This window comes from Camelus bactrianus, chromosome 16 (assembly GCF_048773025.1).
Source record: "Camelus bactrianus isolate YW-2024 breed Bactrian camel chromosome 16, ASM4877302v1, whole genome shotgun sequence".
In the NCBI taxonomy this organism is placed as follows: domain Eukaryota; kingdom Metazoa; phylum Chordata; class Mammalia; order Artiodactyla; family Camelidae; genus Camelus; species Camelus bactrianus.
Genome location: NC_133554.1, coordinates 6,648,976 through 6,671,389, shown reverse-complemented (window position 1 = coordinate 6,671,389; position 22,414 = coordinate 6,648,976). Strand labels below are relative to the sequence as shown.

General features: G+C 45.4%; 1 protein-coding gene across 4 annotated transcripts in view; it reads right to left on the bottom strand.

Moving 5' to 3' along the window:
• Positions 1-22,414, bottom strand: part of PIK3R5 (phosphoinositide-3-kinase regulatory subunit 5) — a 61,704-nt gene that overhangs the window by 24,729 nt on the left and 14,561 nt on the right. The gene's annotated exons all lie outside the window — the stretch shown is intronic.

Below are 22,414 nucleotides of genomic sequence, written 5' to 3'. Positions count from 1 at the left end.
CCATGCCATTTCTTTAAGTTTGCTGAACCTCAGTTTACCCCTCTGTAAAATGGCTTGGCGACAGTACTAACCCCATAGGGCTGTTGGGAAGATTAAATACCACAGTGGATGTGCTGAGCAAGCTCTCAAGACATGAAAGCTTTCCTGCTATAGTCTTGGCCACAATCGCTCTTGCCCTGAGAAATCTGGCGGCATTCACCCCGTCCAGGCAGAACCTGCGGCTGGCCAGTCAGGCTAGCTCGTAGAAGGAAGCCGAGGAAGTGGTCCGTCCAGCTCCATGGGCCTGAGGATGGACCAGGAAACCACAAGCAGAAGCACAGAGCTCAGAGCTGAGCCATGCAAACAACATGCAAAAAGCTATGAAATCCTACCCTGGACCCAGTAGTCAGCTCCCGGACGCCTCCGTAGGCAAATCCACCTACTTCCCCAGCCAGGGAGGAACCAGGCACCGAGGGAAACAGAAACCCTTTGTGAGCCACCCAGCATCACTTCACTTCGGTGATGTCTCTGGAATGGAGGGTCGGGGGGTGGGGGGTGCACACGGGAAGCAGCACACACGGGTTCATTGGACTTGAGCTGTTTTGATGAGATTTTCCCTGGTGGGCCCCCCTGCAGAGTAAGGGACACTTAGTAATAAAAGGCTGAAGGCTGGACCACCTTTGGGGGAAGCTGGAGGGAGGAGGATGAAGAGACAGGCACTCTGTGACACAAGAGAGGTTAAGCAGCTGGCCTACGGGCACACAACTAGGACGAGGCAACCCAGGGAGTCTGGCTCTTGACCGCTGTAGGACACTGCCCCTCAGCACAGTCAGATGCAGCTACTGGAAGAAAAATAAAACCAATTCATGTTTCTATCCCAGCAGGGGAAGCCTCAAGGAGCTATAACATTATCTTGCTTTAGGAGACCTACACTCCCAGTGGCTGGGAGTCTTGAGCCCACTAGGTCCGTCTACACCAGCTGCCCACTGCGGCCCCGCCTCCTCCAGAGAGAGGACCAGGGCTCACAGAAGCAACAACCTAGGCTGGACCAGGCGACGACCGTGGTGGCTCGAGGGGCCCTGGTGTCCTTTAGCTTGGAGCCAGGGCTGCACCCTGTGAACTAGGTTTAAAGATCCCTCCGCCCAGCCCCTGCTGCGTGGAGGAGTTGTCTGTGTCACGAGGCAGGAATGAGTCACCGCCCTACTGAGTCCCGCTGTAACTGATGCAAAGACAAGATGCAAATGAACCTCCTCAGCCGACATCACTTCTGCCGCAGTGGTGTCCTGGGGCTGCGAGCAGCCAGCACAGAGCCTGCTCCCGCACCCCCACCAACGCCTGCAGGCCCACGCGTCTTCCCTTCTCTGGGCCCTAAGCATCTCTCCCGTCTCCTGGCCTCAGTGTCCCCAGCTGTTCATTGCAGACAATCAAGACCTTATCCTCAGGGCACTGGGCAGAGTTCCCGGTGTGCCAGCCTCCCTGGCATCCTGAGGCCATCGAGAGCTTGCCCCAAGTTTTCCCTGAGAGGCAGGACTTGCCCAAGGCGCTGGGCCCTGGGAGCCGAGGGATGGGACCCTGGACGGGGACCCTTAGCTGAGCGGCCCTGGGGGTTAATCCAGCACACTGTGGCCTGCCGCCTGGCCCCCTAGCACACTCGTTTCCGCTTGATGAGTCAGTCGTCAGCCACTTCTGGTGACTCGTCAGCAGAACCCCAGTGGCTTTGGGGTGGAGATGAAGGGGGAAGAGGTCGTACCTCTCTCTCCCCAAGGATGATGCCGTTTTCAAAGGCTTGACAGGCAAGGCCTGGCTTCCCTGCATCCCCCTCTCGAACTCCGCTTGCCACCTGACTAAGAGGAGCTCGGGTTGTGCAACTGCAGCTGCTGCCGGGAATGGGAATGCCCTGCCCTCCCCACAGAGGGCTGGTGTTGAAACACTCAGCAACGGGCCTGCCCCCTACCCCAGCCTCCAAGTTCCTCTTCTGAGCCAGGAAGGATGAGTCCTTACTGGGGACCCTGAACAGGACAGTGAGGCCTGGAGCGGGTCCGGGGCTGGTGTCCAGAGGACAGAGGGGGTGCCTCTTCACATGCTGACATGACCCCATGATGCAAGACAGCAGTGGTCTTCCCTCACGTGCAGGACTAGTCCAAGGGGCCGGCTCTGCCTGGGCCCAGCTTCCTGGACAGCCCCATGTCGGGCAGGGGAGAGCTTCTTTTCCTGGGGGACTTCTCAAACAGTGCAGGATGGCAGAACTGGAGGGCCCGCATCTCCGAGGGAGGAAAGCGTGGGCTTCCAGGCTCTGGTGGCACCCTACACCGCTTCCCTGGTGGTCTGGAGTATTCCAGGCCCAAGCTTTGGAGCCTTAGTCCCACAGGCGGACATGAAAGAAGCACCCGGGCATGGGGCCCTGCGCTGACCCCACCGGCTCCAGCCCTGGGTCATCCTCCCCCTCCCCCTTCCCAGCGTCCTCTGCGACTTGACCTCCCTTCTCTGCCACCACCTTCCTCCTCATAACTCCTCGTAGGGCAGAACCTCTTCTGTGAACTGATTTTTAAAAATTTCGTTTCCAATACAGGAAGGATACACCAGAAACCAAAGAGACTGGGGTGAGACAGGGTGGGAAGGATGAGGGAATGAGATGGGGGTGGGAAGGGGAGGCAACACTTCTCTGGGGACACCTTTACATGTGGCTTTGATGCTTAGAGCCATGGCAATAGTTTATATTCCCCAAATGAAATAAATAAATCAAACCAGGATATGGGTAGGGGGCAGGGAGAAAAGTGGGAAATACACAATAACAAATTAACCTACCTGGACTATAAATGATTAGCACACTCACATTGAAAGGAATGGGGAATGCGGGAACTAACTGGAGTAACTTTGGAAAATAGAATTTTGATAGCTACTGCAAGGCTAAAGACAAAATGAGTCGTATACAAATACTGTGTGCTAGTTACTACATCTGTTTCTCATAGGGGTGTGGGTTAAAAATCCTGAAACTTCTTCATGTGAATGCTAGGACTGAACAAATAAGTAAATAGATCACAGATAATGAGAGTCAGTTTCTCACTTGGATTAATATGCAAACATGTATTTTCTAGCTCAGTCCACTGAGAGAGCCTAGAAACAACGACTTCCCAGTAACAATGAGCACACGTAGTGCCCAGACCTTGGTTTCTAAACACCACTCTCCAATCAAAGGAACCAGGACTCTTTAGAGAAATGGTTGATTCTAGGAATGGGGCAGGAAATACAGAAGATAAGCCTGCAGACCTGGAGCATCTTGTAGAGCCAGAAATTAAGTCAATACATGAAAAAGGTTGGGGAAGGCCAAAAAGGACACAGGGGCCAGCTTAAAAGAGCTTCCAATGACCAAAGCTGGGATAATCTGAACAACTACATAATGGAAGCATTGGATTATAATTGATAGGATGAAATAAATACCCATGAGTCCACACTAATGTCATAAATAATAAAGTAAGAAAAATAAACGGAGAAGAAGGGATAGGCCTTCTTTAGAAAAGAATTCCAATTTATAAATGTGGGAGGAACGAGAGAAATACGAAATGGCCATTAGACGAACACCAGAGTAATAATTATTGCAGGCAAGATCCACCAATGGACGCTAAAATCTGTGGGTGAAAACTGGAGATGAAACAAGATTATTTGCACAGTCTCAGAGTATTTCCCCCAAGAAACTGATCAATTACAAAGGAGAAAACAATAATTTCACAGTGAAGAAATCCAGCACTGCCTTAATCTCATGACCAAAGTTAAGATCACCAATAATGAGACGTATCAACATCACAATCCCCTGATAGGAGGCACTGAGAGGAACATGACATCACTTCTCTGCAGATTCTGGCCAAAAGTTCATAACCACACGATCTAATCATGAGCAATCATTCAAAACCCAACTGAGAGAAATTCTATAAAGTAACTCACCAGCCATTCACCAAAGAGTCAAGGTCACAAAATACAAGGCAAGACTGAGGAACTGTCATAGATCGAAGGAGACTAAGGAGACACATAAACTAAATGCAATGTGGGAACTTAAGACTAGATTCTGGAAGTGAAAAGGGATGTTAGGGGGAAACTGGCTAAAATCCAAATAAGAACTTGTATCGATGATCGTTTCCTGGTTTTGATAACTGCACCATGTCATGTGAATTGCTAACATTAGGGGGAGCTTGGGGAAGGGTATACCTGGGTGTGTATAACCCTTTACAGAGCCACCTAGCCTTACATACCCTTTATATACCTTTCCAGGTGGCTATCCAAAGCCTCACTGCCCTTCATGAACTTGATTACATTGCTATCTAGTGAATTTCACAATTTCCAATTACTGGTGGGAGAACCAATACAGAGCTGGCTACCTCAAAATCCCCTAACCCCATGTTCCTAAAATGGGGCTGAGAATCTCTGGGGCTCTCAGAGGATCTCTCGGGGCTTTCTGCAAGAATAGTTAAACCATATTTTGATGGCAAACTAGGAAAAGTTAGTAGTTAATATATTCTGGGACCTCTTGATAACACTATGACCAAATGTTACCATAAGCTGTTGATGCATTTGTGTCTATCACCAACTTAGTGTCCCCTAAAAGGATAGGGCATGCCAGGCATGTTCTTGGGGTCTCTGAGAGCTCAAGGTTGGGTATAATGGGATAGTATATGGAAAATATTTAGAACAGTGTCTGGCACATAGTAAGTATTCAATAAATGCTATCATTAGCTGTCAGGGTGCTTGCTTTCTTAACATACACATTTCGGTTGCCCAACTCTAAGTGGCTTTGAGATTAAGCCAAGAAATTAAACACTCCCTGGATGATTCTGATACACAATAACGTTTTCTATTTCATAGCAGAAGTACACACACCCCCACATCCCCACCACACACACACACATACACCAGACTGTAAGACTAGGAAGGCACCTTAGAGACCAGTTAATGCAACTTTCCCATTCTACAGATAGGAAGATGGAGGCTCCGGGCTGTGAAGAGACTTGCTCAGATTAGAAAGTGGCAAATCTAGAACTAGAATCTAAGCCTAGAACCTCAGTATAGTCACAGTACCCTCTGGCTTGGATGGGACTCGGACACTGCTGCCCATCAGTGAGTGACCTCAGCACCTCTCCTCAAGGTTAATTTTAGAATTCTTTCTCCAATTTCTTCCAGAGCTTTTGGGCTCTTTAGGTATTCAAATTCTTTACGTATCAACTTCGTAAACTTAGGTTTTCTGATGATCTAATTCATTTTAGCCAGATTTTAAAATTTGTTAGCAAGGACCTAAACCTAAATTCATATATACTTTTAAAAATTATTTTTGAATCTGTGATTTAGCGCCTCTCAATCTTAATGTTGTAACATTATATTTTCTTTTAAAATACAGATCCATATTTGTATTAAATATTCTTGCATTACATTACAATTCCTTAATTATTTTTGAAATTTACAGTAAATGTAGTAACTATGATAATGACAGTTTTTTCTGGACAGTGGCTTTAAGTTTGTTTTATTTCATTGCTTGCTGTTTTGTTTCGTACCAGGCCATCCTTACTTGTGAGTTCTTCGTTTTAATTCATTGCTTGTTCAGCTGGGGTATTTCGAGTAACTTCAGGAAGTGTGGGTGAGGTACTTCCTGAGACTTCATATGTCACATATCATTCATTGAGGTTTGCTATGAATTATAGCTTTGTCAATTATAGAACTGGCATAATTTATAATTTTTTCACCTCAAAATACTTATAGAAAGCCAAAATAATCAACTGAAAAATGGCTATGACAAGAGAATTAGGTAAGGTGGTTGGGTACCAACTCAAATAGAAATTAATACCGTTCAGTCATACAAATGAAACACAGAAGTTGTCTTGGAAAAAAAGACTGACAAAAACAGCAACAGAAAGAACAAAATAAGAAGAAATAAACTTTTAAAAATATACAAGATTTTAATGAAATAAAACTTCTGAGAGACACAAAGGAAGGCAAATAAATGGAAATGCACACCTTGTTGTTAGACAGGAAGATTCAGTATCATTAAAAATTAATTCAAAATGAATCACAGACCTAATCGTAAAGAGCTTAAACTACAAAACTCAGAAAAAACAGGAGAGCTTTAGCACATTAGATTTGTCAGTGGTTTCTGGGAAAAGACACCAAAGCACAGGCAACAAACGAAAAAACAGATAAACTTGACTACCTCCAAATTTAAAACTTTATGCATCAAAGGAAACAAGAGAGTGAAAAGGCAGCCTACAGGAAGGGAGACAACATTTGCAACTCATATATCTGACAAAGAATTAATATCCAGAATATATAAAGAACTCCTACAACTCAATAACAACAAAAATCAGTTAAAAAATGGACAGAGGACTTGAATCAACATTTCTCCAAAGAAGTGATACAATTGGCCAATAAGCACACAAAAGATGCTCAACATCGCTAATCACTTGGGAAATGCAAATCAAAACCACAATGAGGTACCACCGCGCACCCATTAGCATGGCTAGTATGAAAACCAAACCAAAACAAAAAAAGTGTTAGCGAGGATGTGGAGAAATTGGAACTCTTGTGTACTGTTGGTGGGAATGCAAAATAGGGCAGCCACTATAGGGCATGGTGATTCCTCAAAAAATTAAAAGTAGAATTACCATATGATGTAGCAATTCCGCTTCTCGGAGTGTGCCCAAAAGAACTGAAAGCAGAGACCTGAACAGATTCTTGTGCACCCATGTTCAACACAGCATTAGTCACAAGAGCCAGAATGTAGAAGCAACCCAAGTGTCCATCGATAGATGAATGGATAAACAAAATGTGGTCTACACACACAACGGGGTATTATTCAGCCTTAAAAAAGAAGCAAGCTCTGTCACATGCTCCAACGTGGATGAATTTTGAGGACATTACGCTAAGTGAAACAAGCCAGTCACAAAAAGACAAATACTGCAGGATTCTGCTGATAGGAGGTACCTAGAGTGGTCACATTCATAAAGACAGAAAGTTGAATGGTGGCTGCCAGGTGCTGGGGAAAGGGGAATGGGGAGTTTAGTGGGTACAGAGTTTTAGTTTTACAAGATGAAAAGAGTTCTGTAGGTCAGTAGCACAACAATGGGGAAAAAAGTTAACACTACTGAACTGTACACTAAAAATAGTTAAGGTGGTAAATTTTATGTCGTATGTATTTTACCATGATTTTTAAAAAGAGTTTAAAAAAGAAGAATTAATTGACATCTTTGTGATGTCACATAGGAAGGTCAATTTCCTATGACTTTCAGCCTAGAAAACCGGAGGGAAGGAAAGAGGGCAGACTGGCTATGACAGAGCGGCTGTTCCGTGTCAGGTGCCATGCTGGGCACTTCCACTTGACTGCCTAGTTTAATGATCATAATTGTCCCCATGTCACTCACAGACACGTACAATTCCTGCAGCTGAGGGAGGGTAAGCCATTTATTGGGCCAAATTCCTGTGGTCATAGTTCCTACAGCCTGAGCTGGAAGCACATCCAAAGCTGGCCTGACTCCCCAAGCGCACGTGCTCTCCTCTGCCGTGTTCACCAGAAGTCATCACTGCTGTGTTCTAGACACCCAAAGGGCTGGGTGTGTGGTTTCGCCTCTGTGTTACAATTTGAAGCTTCCAGGGAAGACATCTTGCACAAAAATTGCCTGAATTCTCATTGTCGGTGATTCATTCTCCATGGGTTAGGGTGGCTCACTTCCTCTGTCCTGGCTTATTTTTCAAGATGTAAGATTCCCGGAGGGACACTTGGCTAACAAGAGAGTCTACGATGGTAGCAACAGTGGAGTGTGGGCAGTGGGAGGGCCAAGAGAGGGAGGATATGTGAAAAGGTAGGTGGTGATGGCGTGGGAGGGCAGGGATGGGATGAAGTCGAGGGTGCAGAAAGGGAGAACCGCCAAAGGAGCAGAGATGAGCCTTTGCCTGCTTCCCACCTTCACTCACACTCTTCTTTACCAAGGAAGGGCCACAGCGGCGCCCAGGAAGACCAAGCTGTGGTTAAGACCAAGAAGAGACGGGATGAGGAACGGAGGAGGGGAGGAGAAGGATGCCGACACGTCTGCAGCACTGACTCCGAGCCCGATACTGTGCTTAGGGCTTGAGGCACAGATCTCATTTACTCTGAACAACCCCATAAAGCTCTGAACATACAGGATGAGGAAGGTCAGCTCCTGGTGGCCAAAGGACCTTCCCAAGTTCGTACAACTAGCAAACAGCACAGGCAGAACTTGAACCCAGGTCCATCTGACTCCCTTCTACCCAGGTAATCATCTGGAAGAGTACTGAAAGACAACGAGATGCATGATGTTGCCTTTGTGTACACTGATTATAATCATAGCAGCAAACTGAGGCTAACTGAGGGCTTACTATGTGCCAGGCAGTCTCTAGTGCTTTCTATGAGGTAGACACTCTCTTCTCCCCACCTTACAGATGAGGAGACTGAGGCACAGAGTATTCTCTCAGCTGGTAAGTGAGCTATTCTTTCTTGGCATGACCAAGACCATTTAGCTTCTCTATGCACATACAGGAAATCATAATGGAGCTGGAGACGGGCAAACAGAAATTACTGCCAAGACGGGGAACCGGAGAAAGACTGTAAGAATTTACCAAGGTATAAACTCCAGGCAGCAAGCAAATTCTGTGGGCCCCTGAGCTAAACCATGGGCCCCTGGCACTGGAGGCTGTTTACTCCTGCTGCCTTTCAAGTTTAAAGCCTGTCTTGTTGGCCAGCAAATGCTCACAGAGGAATAAAGCAGCCAATGAATGCAAATGGAGAAACTCCAGAAAGGCCAATGACACATATACTGGCAGCTTTCTGATTTTTTTTTTTTTTTTGAATTTGGAAAAAGACTGTGGTCGTAACAAATTGCATTCATTACTGCTGCTCACTTTCCGCAGAATCATTTCCAGTTTGTGAGACAGACGCGAATAGTTCATAGTTTTGGGCAAAGAAGATTATATGGAACACTGAGACTTCCAGACGCTTCACCGTCGGAATAAACTTGGGACAGACCGTCTGATTCATTATCTCTTCCCACGACCATCTTTTCTTCCCTCCCGGAGTGAAAACCACTTACCACCCATCTTCTCTCCATTAATCCAACAGCAGATAGTTGCTCTCAGACGCCAGCATATCCACCCTCTCTGGTTACCTTTTCATTCTCTTTCAGCTCTCGCTCAATCCGATAAGAACAATCTCTCGCCTTCTCTCTCTCTAGATCCCATTCATGAATACGGTTTATTAGTGCAAGAGAAACTTCTCTAACAAGGGAAGGACTCCTCAAGGTTTTGGGACAGAGCTAAAATGAGACATTCTTCCGACACTTAACCAAGAGTGGCTTTTACAACTTCTAGTGAAACAGACACTAGTTTCAAGCGTCCCATTTAGCCCAGTCTGGAACTCTCCAGGACGCTAACGGGCTGTTGGCTAAGACGTTCGGACAGCAGGCACTCATGCTGTCTCTCCCAGCTTCTTATCAAACATACCCACGGAGACCTACAAAAAAGGAAGACATACGCACACAATCCAAACTGAAAACCAATGTTGACAGGGGCTGGCATTATAACTAAATCAGATGGAAACGGATTCAGGAAATCCAGGCTTCGGTTCAGGCCAAAATCTCTATGCAATATGGCTGATTAAAGTTTGGCGTCTGAGTGGATGTGCATCCTTTCTGGGTATTTGACTCCCTTTAGGTTTCTGCTTTAATGAAGATTGGTGGGTCCCACTGTCACTGAGATGGGGAAGTTTGGGGAGAGGACAATTTGGGAGGGAAACAGAAGAGTCCTGCTTTGTCCAAGTTGTATCCCACTTTGACCCAATGGAGAGAGAGAGGTCTGGGCTGCAGCTCTAACCCTGGGAGTTAATAGAGTATGATGGTCACTGAAGCCAGAAACTGTGAAGAGAAAGAGTAAGCAGCTGAGGGCTCAGCCCCAGAGCATCCTATGTGAAGAGGTGGCACGTGAAGAATCAGCAAAAGGACACTGAGAAGGTGCAACACATGAAGCAGGAGGAGGATATGATGTCACGGAAACTCAAAACAAGAGTTTCAAGGAGGCAGTGTGGAATGCTGTGGCAAAATCCATGAAATGAGGGCAGAGACGTGGCCACTGGACTTGGTAACATGAAAACTGTTAGTGACCTTAGAAGAATAAGGAGAGAATGAGAAGAACCCCTGGAACAGGCTGAGGAGAGAAAAGAAGGTGACAGAGAAGCAACTCCTTAAAGATTTGCTTAAAAGTATTGGGCTTTATGAGATGCCCCAGTATCCTTCTGCTAACTTCCTTTTCTTTCTTTATATAGTACGAGTTCCTGGCAGTGGTGACCAAAAGGATCCTAATTGTGTTTTTTTAAACATCTATATATACACATAAAAACAACTCTATATGGTTACCTGCCAAAGTGTTAACAGTGGTTGCCTCCAAGAGGGAAGGTTAGATATAATGTTTTCTATACAAATGTTTATAGTAATATATATTTCATGCATTTTTATCACACAAATAATAGGTGTTAAGTATATTAAAAAATAGACAATGGTTCTGGGGAGGTGGAGTAGATGTACTTTTCCCTCTTCCTGCACTAAGTACGGCGATAAACCCTGGACATGACGGACAGAACTAACACAGAGATTCTGAAGGGAGGAGAGAAGGTCCCCAGCTAGGGCCCTTGTGAACAAGGAGTGGCAAGTTCCCTGGGTTTCCTCTTGGCCTTATATATCCCAGACTTGGAGCTGAAGAGCCAGTAATGTGGAAACAGCAATGTGTGTGGACCAAAAAGAGAGAGACAGAGACAGAGACAGAGAGAGCGTGAGGAAAAGCCTACTCTCTTTAGCCAAAGGACCAGGAAAGGGGCAGCCTAGCGAGACAGAAAACTTTTAGGCAATAACCACCTACTCCAGCCAAACAGCACAGAAAAAAATACGGAGTCATCTCCACTAGCCAAGACCAGATGGGGAGCCTAGACTTCACTCTGAACAGGTGATGATGAGGTTCTCCAACCTCTCCCGCAACCATGGTTGGTGTCTGAGAAATCCAAGTAGGGAGCCGGGCCTTTCATCAACACGGGCAGTAAGAAGCCCCCTGCCACCCGCAGTCTCAGTGGGGATCACTGGGGAGCCTGGGTCTCCAGCCCCACCAGGTGGTAAAGAGCACCCCCCACTCTGGGGTGATGACAGGGGAGGCTCCTAGTGAAGGAGTCAGGGCTCTCACTCCTCCCAGCAGTAATGAGGTCATTTCCTCTACCCCGTGGTGTCAGTGGAGCAGCAGTGAGGCACTCTTGTCCCTCCCTGCCAGGGAGGCTCTGGTGGAGGCCTCGTGGGAAGCAAGAACTCCCACCCTACCTCCTAGTATTAAGGAGTATCTCCCCAGTGTCAGTGGAAGCAGAGAATGGAACCTGGGCTTCCACCCTCACCTGACAGCAACACTGACCCCCACTCTCCCTTTCAGGGCTGTGTTAGACAAAGCCAGCAAAACAGAGGTTTAAATGAGATCCAGAGCCTCATAACTCTTTTTACAAAATACCCAACACGTCCAGGTTTCAATCGAAAATAACTCGTCATATCAAGAATACGGGAGATTTTAACTGGATGAAAAAAAGCCAATCAACAGATGCCAACACCAAAATGACAGATGTTAAAAATATCTGCCAGAGATTTAAAGCAACCATCATTAAAAATGCTTCAATGAACGATGATAAGTACACGAGAGACATCAACATCCCTCTGTCAACAATCGGTAGAACAAATACACAGAAACTTCGTAACACAATCAACCAACAGGATCTAGTCAATTTATAGGATATTCTACCCAACAAGAGCAGAATATACATTCTTTTCAAGTACCCATGGAACATATGCCAAGATAAGCCACATCCTGGGCCATAAGACCAACCTCAGCACATTTAAAATAATCAAAATAATACAGAGTACGTACTATCACCACAATGGAACCAAACCAGAAAGCACTAACAGAAATACACCAGGAAAGTCTCCAAACACTTAGAAACTAAACACACATCTAAATCATCCACAGGTCAGAGAAGACGTCTCAAGGGAAATCCAAAAATATACTGAAAAGAATGAAAATGGACGTACCTCATATCAAAATTTGTGGGACACAGCTAAAGCAGTTCTGAGAGGGAAATTCATAGCAGTGAATACAGACATTAGAACTAACATATGGCTTACCAACTGCATTCCTGGGCATTTATCTCAGAGAAATGAAAGGTATGTTCACACAAAAACCTGTACAAGAGTGTTTACAGCAGCTCTATTCATAATATCCCCAAACTGGAAACAACCCAGATGTCCTTTAGCGGGTGAACAGTTAAACAAAGGATGATATGTCTATACCATGAAATACTATTCAGAAATAAAAAAGAAACAATGACTGGTATACACAACAACCTGGATGAATCTCCAGAAAATTATGCTACATCAAAAAGCCAATCCCAAAAGATTACTTATTGTGTGACTCCATTTATATAATTTTTTTTGAAATGACAAAGTTATAGAATGGCCACAGCCTGGGAGAAAATATTCACAATCTGATAAATGATTTCTGTTCCAGAACGGAACAGACACTTCACAAAAGATATCCAAATGGTCAATAAACACATGAACATACGCTCACCATCATTAGTCATCAGGGACATGCAGATTTAAAATCATAATGAGATTATACGATGCTAGAATACCTAAAAGTAAAATGATTGACAATAGCAAATTGGCAGGGATATGGGGAAACCCTGCCTTAATGGTGCAACTGCCTGAAAATCAGCTTGGCAGTTTCATAAAGTTAACAAATACCTACCATTCTGACCAATAATTCCACTTCTTTACCCAAAATAAATGAAAACTCATGTCAACAAAAACACTTGTGACAGAAATGTTCATGGAAGCTTTATTCATAATAGCCTCAAACTGGAAACAACCCAACCCATCATTAGCATGGATAAACATATTTGGTATATTTGTATAATAAATTACTATTTGGTGATGGAATGAATAAAAATGAGCAAACCACTAATGTGTGTAACATGGATGAATATGAAAAACATGTCATGCAAATAAGCTGGACACACACAAAAAAAACCCCAAATACTCTATGGTTTCATTTATAAGAAATTCTAGGACAGGCAAAACTAATCTATGGTGAAATAAACCAAAATAGCAGTTGTCTCTGGAAGGTAGAGAGCGAGCTGACCAGGAATGGGCACGGGAGACCTTTCTGGGATGATGGAAATATTGTCTGTCTTGATAGGAATACAGGTTACACGGATGTACATATTTTCCATAACTCATCAAACTGTACAATAAAATGTGTGCATGTCACTGCATGTAAACCACACCCGAACAAAAGTGTTTTCTGTAGACTCACACAATACGTAAGTGTATAGAATAAATCCTTAAAGTTCTTCCTAGCATGACCATTTACCTGAACTCCACTTTCCCTTTTCAAACACACAACCTCTCCACCTCAGTCTGTCCAGTTATCTTTCCAGCCTTGTTCATGCATTTACATGCCAACAAAACATACCCCCACATACGCATCTTCTTATCTGCACAGGATCATAGCACAGGCACTGTTTTTTGCAGAACTGTCCCAAAAAAGTGCATCTGATTGTCATTCCCTCCCTGCTGCCTAAAGCTTTCTAATGGTTTTGTTGCCTTAGGAGAAAGTTAACCCCCTAACCCTGCTGACAAGACCCCAAGAGGTCTGGGCCCTTCCTCCCTAGCCAGTATCATACCTCCACCTTCTGTCTCCATAAGAAACTTCTTCCTGCCTGTGCTCCCTCTGCCGGAAACACTTCCACTGTCACCCCTGCTTTTGATGTGGCTCCTAATATATATTCTTCTGTCTTCTGTTTACAAGGTCACTTCTTTGGGGTAACCACCCCCACCCTCTCTGCTTCCCCTTTGTCTGTGCTGTAACTGTTTCCTCGACTGGAATTTCAGCTCTGATGACAGCGGTCCATCCATCATGCACACGGTTGTAACCCCAACGCCTGGCGCAAGACCCAGCCGGAGTCTCCCTGGGCAGTTAGGTGAGTGAGCAAATGTGTTGCAACCCAAAAGCCCCACCTAAAGGTGTAGCCGTGATGCTGTGACCCTACGAGCAATAGGGGGTATTCCTCAGGTCTTGAGGGGAAATCACATCTCTTGTAACTTCCCAGTGAGTCAGTCCTGGGAGGGTGGTGCTGATCGCGTCATTCTGGCCACCCACGATGTGGTCAGGTTGCCTGGGAGACCTGCTTCCTCCCTATTTCCTCTGCCAGAGGCCAAAGAGAAAGATTCGGGTCAGAGCCCAAGCTTTCCAGGAGCTGCTCCTAAGGCCACAGAGTATGAATACAGGACAAATGACAGTACTGTTAACTTCTTTCTTTCTGTATATTGTTCCCTCCCCTGGCTCTGTCCCCCGACCCCGCTAATAAGGCAACCTTCTTGAGGAAGGTCTGAGCTCCTGGACAGCTCCTGGCACAATGGGCGGGGCTCAGAGCTGGATTTCACTTGCAGTAAGAAGATAAAGCAATGATTTTTTCCTTCTTTTTATAAACTTTAATTCTTAGAGCAGCTTTAGGTTTACAGAAAAATTGAACAGAAAGTACAGAGAGTTCCCATAGACTCCCTCTGCCCACCTCCCCCCTCCCGCCCAGGGTTTCCCCTATTATTAATATCTTCCATTAGTGTGGTGTATTTGTTACAACTGATGACCCTATTTTGGTATGATAGTATTAACTAAAGCGCACACTGAACATTAGGGTTCACTCTCTGGGTTTTACATTCTATGGGTTTTGCCAAACACACAATGTCTTGTATCCACCATTACAATTTCATACAGAATAGTTTCACTGCCCTCAAAATCCCCGATGCTCTATCCATTCACCCCTTCCCCTCTCTCCAACCCCTGGCAACCATTGATCTTTCTACTGTCTCTATAGTTTTGCCTTTTCCAGAGTGTCGCGCCGTTGGCATTATATATTATGTAGATTTTTCCGACTGGCTTCTTTTACACAGTAAAAGGCATTTGAGGTTCCTCCTTGTTTTTTCTATGGCTTCATACCTCATTTCTTTCTATGGCTAAATACTATTCCATTTTATAGCTGTACCCTGGTTTGTCTACACATTCACCCACTGAAGGAATTCTTGGTTGCTTCCAATGTTTGGCAATCGGGATAACGCTGTTATAAACACTCATGTGCAGGTTTTTGTGTGGACGTAAGTTTTCAACTCATTTGGGTAAAATATCTATAAGCATGATTGTTGGATTTCTTAGCATTCTAAGAAAATGACTGTTTTTCAAAGTAGCTGTGCCATTTTGCATTCCTACCAGAAATGAATCAGAGTTCCTGTTGTTCCACATCCTTGTCAACATCGGGTGCTGTCCAGTTTTTTTTTATTTTTTTTTTATTTTAGCCATTCTAATAGGTACACAGTGGTATCTCATTGTTGTTTTAACTTCCAATTTCCTAACAATATATGATGTTGAGCATCTTTTTATATACTTGTCATCTGTTTATCTTCTTTGGTGAGCAGTTCAGATCTTCTGCCTGCCTTTTAAGTGGGTTGTTTCTCATTGTTGAGTTTTAAGAATTCTTTATGTATTTTGGATAAAAGTCTTTTATCAGATAAACATTTTGCAAAACATTTTCTCCCCATCTGTGGCTTGTCTCTTCATTCTCTTACCAATGTCTTTTACAGAGTAGAAGTTTTTAATTTTAATGAAGTCTAAGACATCAAATTTATCTTGTGTGGATCATGATTTTGGTATTATATCTAAAAACTCATTGCCAAACCCAAGGTCATCTAGGTTTTCTTCTTTGTCATCTAGTTTTATATTTTGCATTTTGCCTTTAGGTGTATGATCCATTTTGAGTTAATTTTTTTGGAAAGGTTTAAGATATGTGTATAGATTCATTTTTTTTAATGTGGATGTCCAGTTGTTCCAGCACCATTTATTTAAAAACTATCCTTTCTCCATCAAATTGCTTTTATTCCTTTGTCAGAAATCAGTTGGTTATATTTGTGTGAGTCTACTTCTGGCCTTTCTATTCTGTTCCACTGATCTATTTTCTTACTGTTTCACCTGTATTACTCTATTTTGATTATTGTAGCTTTAGAGTTTAATAAGTCTTTTAGTCAGGGAGTTCAGTTTTTCTACTTTGTTCTTTTTCTTCAGTATTGTGTTGGCTATTCTGAGCCTTTTGCTTTTCCATATAAACTTTAGAATCAGTTTGTTGATACAAAGTAATTTGTTGGGATCTTAATTGGAATGGCATTAAATCTATACATCCAATTGGGAAGACCTGGCATATTAACAGTATTGAGTCTGCTTATCCATGAACATGGAATATCTTTCCATTTATTTAGATCCTCTTTTATTTCATTCTTTAGAGTTTTGTAGTTTTCCTCAAATAGATCTTGTGCAAATATTGTTAGATTTATACCTAAATAGTTCTCTTGTTTTTGGTGCTAATGTAAATAGTGTTTTATTTTTTATTTCAAATTCTAATAGCTCATTACTGGTACATAGGAAAACAATAGATTTATTTGAATAAATTCTGTATCCTGCAACCTTCCCATAATTGCTTATTAGTTCTAAGAGTTTGTCAATTCTTTGGGATTTTTTTCTACACAATCATGTCACCTTTGTTTAAAGACAGTTTTATTTCTTCCTTCCCAATCTGTGTAGCTTTTATTTCCTTTTGCTATATTATTGTATTAGCTGTGACTTCTAGTACAATGTTGAATAAGGAGGAATAACAAAGGACAACCTTACCTCATTCCTAATCTTGGGGAGAAAGCATCTAGTTTTTCACCATTAAGTACGATGTCAGCTGTAGGGTTTTTGTAGGTATTCTTCATCTAGTTGATGAAGTTCTCCCTTTATTCCTAGTATGCCAAGAGATCTTATGAATGGGCATTAGGTTTTGTCAAATACTTTTTCTGTATCTATTGATGATCACATGATTTTTCTTTAGCCTGAAGATGTAATGGATTACATTAACTGATTATCACATGTTGAACCAGCTGGCATACCAGGAATAAATCCCACTTAGTCAAAGTATATAATTTACATAACATAAAATTCATCATTTTAAAGGGCACACTTCAGTGGTTTTTAGCACATTCATGATTGGTACAACTATCAGCATGATCTAAATCCAGAACATTTCTAACACCTTAAAAAGAAACCTCATACGTATTAGCAATCACTCGCCATTCTCCCTCCCCCGTCATCATAACCCCTAACCTACTCTCTGTTTCTATGAATTTCCTTATTCTAGACATTTCATATAAGTGTAATCATATAATAGATGATCTTTGGCATCTGGCTTTTTTCACTTAGCACGTTTTCTAGGTGCATCTACGTTATTGCATGTAACAGTGCTTATTCCCTTTGTGACTGAATAATATTTCATTGTATGGATGTACCACAGTTATTTCTTAAATACTTAAATTTATGGACCAGGATTCATATCGGATACCTGAGGGCTACCTGCTCCCAGTCCAGAGCAAAGGAAAAAGATGAGAGTCACTATCCAGGTATACAGTTTTCCCTTCTGCATGAGGGACAGTAAGAAATGAACCCATCTTGGAGTTTCCTCTGTAATAAAAATGAATCCTGCTTGAGTCTTATGGGCTCGTATAAACCACTGCCATTGTCACTAGCTACTATCCACCATGGTTCCCACTGTCTGCCAGGCACCAGACCAGGCAGGAACTTGCACATGGAACAGTCCTTCAAGATAGACCCTCTTTACCTCCATCTACACATAAAGAAACTAAGCTCTGAGAGATAAAGCCAGTTTCCTAGGGTCCACAGCAAGGGTACCAACTCAGGTCTGCCTAATACCAAAGCTCTCTTTAGCTGTCAGGTAACACGTAAAATTTTTTTTTACCTAAGTGCTCCAGCATTGGAAGTCTTAACCTTGTTATACCCTAGATCCACTTGGCAATCTGGAGAAGTCTACAGACTCCCCTTCAGAACAAAGTTTTAAATGCACCAAATAAAATACATGGGACTTTAAAGGAAATGAATTACACTGAAATGTAATTATCAACTGTTTTTAGTAATCAGACTTGTGACATGGTAGTATCTGTTCTTCTCATGACACATTGAACAACAAACTCCAGCAGTGGGTCTAATCATTAGTATCCCTTTGAAGTGGTAAAAAACAAAAATGATGTTTCAGGTGCCACAACAACTGCAAAGTGATATGAAAACATCTGGATTTCTCCTGGTGGCCAAGTCACAGGTGCTACCAGTCTGACTCCGGTTTGTTGCCTACATTCATAATGGCAGGAAACACTAAATTTCAGTTAGAGGTGAGTGACAACAGAAATGTCACATCTTTCCCATCTAAGTTCACAGACCCCTGGGTGAGAGTCTCTGCTCCCCAGAAGCTGTGGGGCCAGGAGGAATGGGGGTGCAGGCGGGAGAGGAGAAAGTGCCCACCCCACCCCCTCCCAGAGCCTGCTGTTGTCTCTGGATGTTCAGGAGTCCCCGGGTGAGGAAGGGTCACCCTCCTGCCCACTCCCCTTCCCTAGCCCAGAATTCCTCAGATCCACCCCTTTTCTGGGAAGTTCCCTAAGCAGTGTTTCAGTTTCTCAGGCTGGTTCCCATCTTAGTCTCTGACTTACTATTCTTCTCTCTCGCTGGACAGTTTAATGCCTTTTTCAAACAACACCCCTGGGAGGTGTTGTAGAGGTTTGGGGAGTTTCTGATCTCTCATATCAAACTTCTCAGATGACTTCAGAAGGGCAGCCCCTAGCTATGGTTCCCCCGGGAGAGGGGGAGGCCCCCGCTGAAGGCATGGTGCACAGGTGCTGAGTGAGAACCCAGGGCAAAGCCCAGCCAGGGTGGGGGGCTCCCTGTGCGGAGAGCCCCTGGCCTTGCCTCGTGGGGCTGCCTGCGGAGCGGAGAACGGTGGTGAAGCCATATAGCTTCTCAAGACCTCAGTTTCTTCATCCATAAAATGGGAGTCAGGCCTCTCCATAGTGGTGCATTATGGGGTGAGGGACAGAAAGCAAGAAGGCTCGAGTACACCCCCAAACCAACCACCAGACATGCTCAAAGCTCACCCCTGACAAGATGAGCCCCAGGAAGAAACTCACCATGGGATACCAAGAAACAGCAGGGCTTTCTGGTGCTTTACTCAAGGCTCAATGCACAAAATGACCACAGCGCCTGCCCCTGCATTTCTGAGACACAGCCAGGGAGGGGATGCTTTGGGGCAGAGCTGGAGTTGGACCCAGAAGTTCTCCCCCTTCTAGTCTGACCCAGGAGGGACGAAGGACTTCCCATTCCAGCTGCATCGCCCCGGTTTGTTAGCAGCAGGACAGCTGCCCCAGCCGCTGCAGGTCCCGGTGGGCAGAGACCTCCCTGCTTCCTGTGCAACCACCGTGAAAAAGGTGGAGGAATAGGTAGGAGGAGAAGAGCAGGTGCAGGGAAGCCAGACACTCCCTCCCCAGAAACATGTCCCTGAAGTTACATACATCACCAAGACGCGGCACCTGTGTCCGTGGTTCCCTAGACCTGCCCCCTCCCCGCAGCAGTGATGGGGTGGAGGGAGGCCGCAGAAGGCAAAGGGAGAGAGACAGAGGATGCGTGGGATGTGGAGGAATGTTAAGGAGGAGGCTTGAAGGACTAAGTAGAGGAGAAATACCCTTAAGATGTCCTGAGACTGAGACAGTTGAAAGCAGCGCAAAAACAAAAACAAAAAAGGCAAAATGTACACCAGCGGCCCCAATGTTTCCTGTTTTTCTAACAAATCACCAATGATTTCCAAGAAAAGCAAGCTGCACCACGCTCGGCCCTGGGCACAGCCGCAGAATTTGCACATCTGGCCTGTGCTTCGAGAGCGGTACCCGGGCACAGGATGTGGCAGAGCCGCCCGAAAGGTCTGCAGCTCGAGGACGCTGAGGCGGGCAGGGAGCTCTCCAGGGGGCCTGCCTGGAAGACGGGGAAGCCCTGCTTAGAGGGCACTGTCGGAGGATGCCTGTGGATGGGCTGCCCCGTGCCCTTCTGAAGTGTGGAGAATTTCCGATCAGGCGGGGCTGGGGCTCCAGGGAGCGAGTGGCTCTCGGAGGGTGGGGCCCCCGGCCGCCACCCCTGCCCCACCCAGTCTCAGCTTCGCACCCTCTTGCTGCAGAGGGTCCTGGGCTCTTTTGAAAGCCCCTGGAGGGATGGGCAGACCCCAGAACTGAGGCAGAAGATCAGTCTCCTCCACCCAGCTCACCTCGGCCATCTGCTCTCTCACGGCCTCCCCAGGTACCACATCTTGCCCCTTCCTGCCCGAACCTCGGCCAGGAATACAAGAGGCAGGTCCTAGACGCAGGCTCTGAGCAGGTATTGTGGATGGAAGAAGGGAGACAGAAGTACCCCAGCCTCCATCTGCCTTTAGCCTCATTCCTACTTGGCTGCTACCCCAGTGGGCAGACTGTGTCCTCAGGTCGACACCATGCCTACACATATATTTTGCTGAACCATTTGAAAATAAGTTGCAAGTTGTGGACCTCATGACACATCAATTCTGAATAATAGATTGAATCACATTAAAAACAAGCAGCAAGTTCATATGGTTCAAGCTAATATTTTAGCATGCATCCCTTAGGGACAAGGACATTTCTTGACCTGAGACCATTATCACACCGAGCAAAAGACTGACATTTACACAACATTGTCTGCCATGCCCAGGAGTGGGAATACTCTCAGAGCACCTGCTCTGTGCCTGAGTACCCACTGTCCCCATGCCTCGGGGATCTCACCCATTCGGGGGCCAAGCGGTGGGAGGAGGAGGGCCACTGGTCCCAGTGACAATCTTACCCTGGGAGTTTATGCTGGAAGGGGTACCAAGCAGACACCCAAAAATCCACCACAGGCCACTGATGACACAAAATGAAAAATTCCTCCCCGGAGAAATAGAAGGCACATCGGGAGGTTGTATTTTTCCAAAGACGGTCACAGCATCTCCCGTCCCATGGCCAGCTCTGCACTGAGGCCTTGCCACTTCCCCATCAAGGGGTGGGATCTGACTCCTCCCCTCAAACCTGGGTGGGCTTGTGACTGCTTCAACTGAGAGATGACAGTGGAGGTGATGCTGTGTGGCTTCCCACGCTGTGCTATTAAGGTGCTGCAGCCACTGCCTCATTTGCTAGAAGACTTGCACTCAGAGCTCTGAGTCATTGCCTAAGAAATCTGACTACGTGTCTGGAGGTTGCCATGATGTGAAGAAGCCCAAGCCACGTGGGGAGGCCAGTTGCAGGCACTCTGGTTTGCAGTTCCTGTCCACAGCTGTTCCAGTGTTCCCCGCTGAGGCCTCAGACGTCACTGAACACAGACAGGCCGCCCCCGTGCTGCCCTGCCCCAATTCCCAGCCGACGGGATCCATAAGCGTACTAAAACAGTAAGTCTTGTAACACTACATTCTGGGGTAGTCAGTTACACAGCAATGGTGTCTGGAACATACACATCCGGTGTAGGCCCCACACCCTGAGAGAGAGCAGGCTACATGGCCAGAAGCCACTGGACCATGTGTTCAGGACAGCTAGAAAGAAAGCTACTCACAGGGGGCGGGGTTATAGCCCAGTGGTAGAGCGCATGCTCAGTATGCACAAGGTCCTGGGTTCAAGCCCCAGTACCCTCATGTAAAAAAAAGAAATGAAAAGAAAAAAAGAAAGCGGCTCAGAGACGGGTGCCATCCACCAGGCGGCAACTAAGATAATCACAGCAATTCAGAGGTGAAAGGGCCCTTAGCGGTGTCCAACCTAAATGCATTTACTCAAATAAAAACTTCTCTTACTGAGTGCATGTGACCACAAGATACTTTGCTGGATGCTGTGGTAGACACACTGGCCTTCATTTCAGACACTGAGCTTCGCTGATTTGCTGGTGCCAACATGGAGGTTGCCACATACTGCGGACTAAAACGATCACAGCAACACAAGGCATACTCCTGCCTCAGGACCTTGACACCTGCTGCTCCCTCTGCCTGGAGTGCTCTTCTCCCAGACGTCTGCTTGGCTCACTCCCTCACTCTTTCCAGTCTTTATCTTATGCTCTTAAGGAGGACTTCTGGCAAACCCCACCTCTGGCGCCTCCTGTTTTATTTTTCCACCTCCCTTACCGCCAACTGGCAGACTATTCACGTTACTTATTATTTATCGTGCTTGCTGTCTGTCTCTCTCCTCCAGCCCCATTAGAATGTCACTCCACAAGGGCCTGAAAAAGTGCCTGGCACATATTTGCTGGAAGAACGAATGAATAATGAATGAATGAGCTAATCATAAAGAGGTCTCAAGGAAGCAAACAGAAGAGAGGTGCACGTGGGCTCACACACCTGGCCTGGCTGGGATGCAGATGCCGCTTCTCTCACATGAACCACAGAGCTGAGCCGCAGCGAGGCTAGGGATGGCCTGGGAAGCAGCTAGAA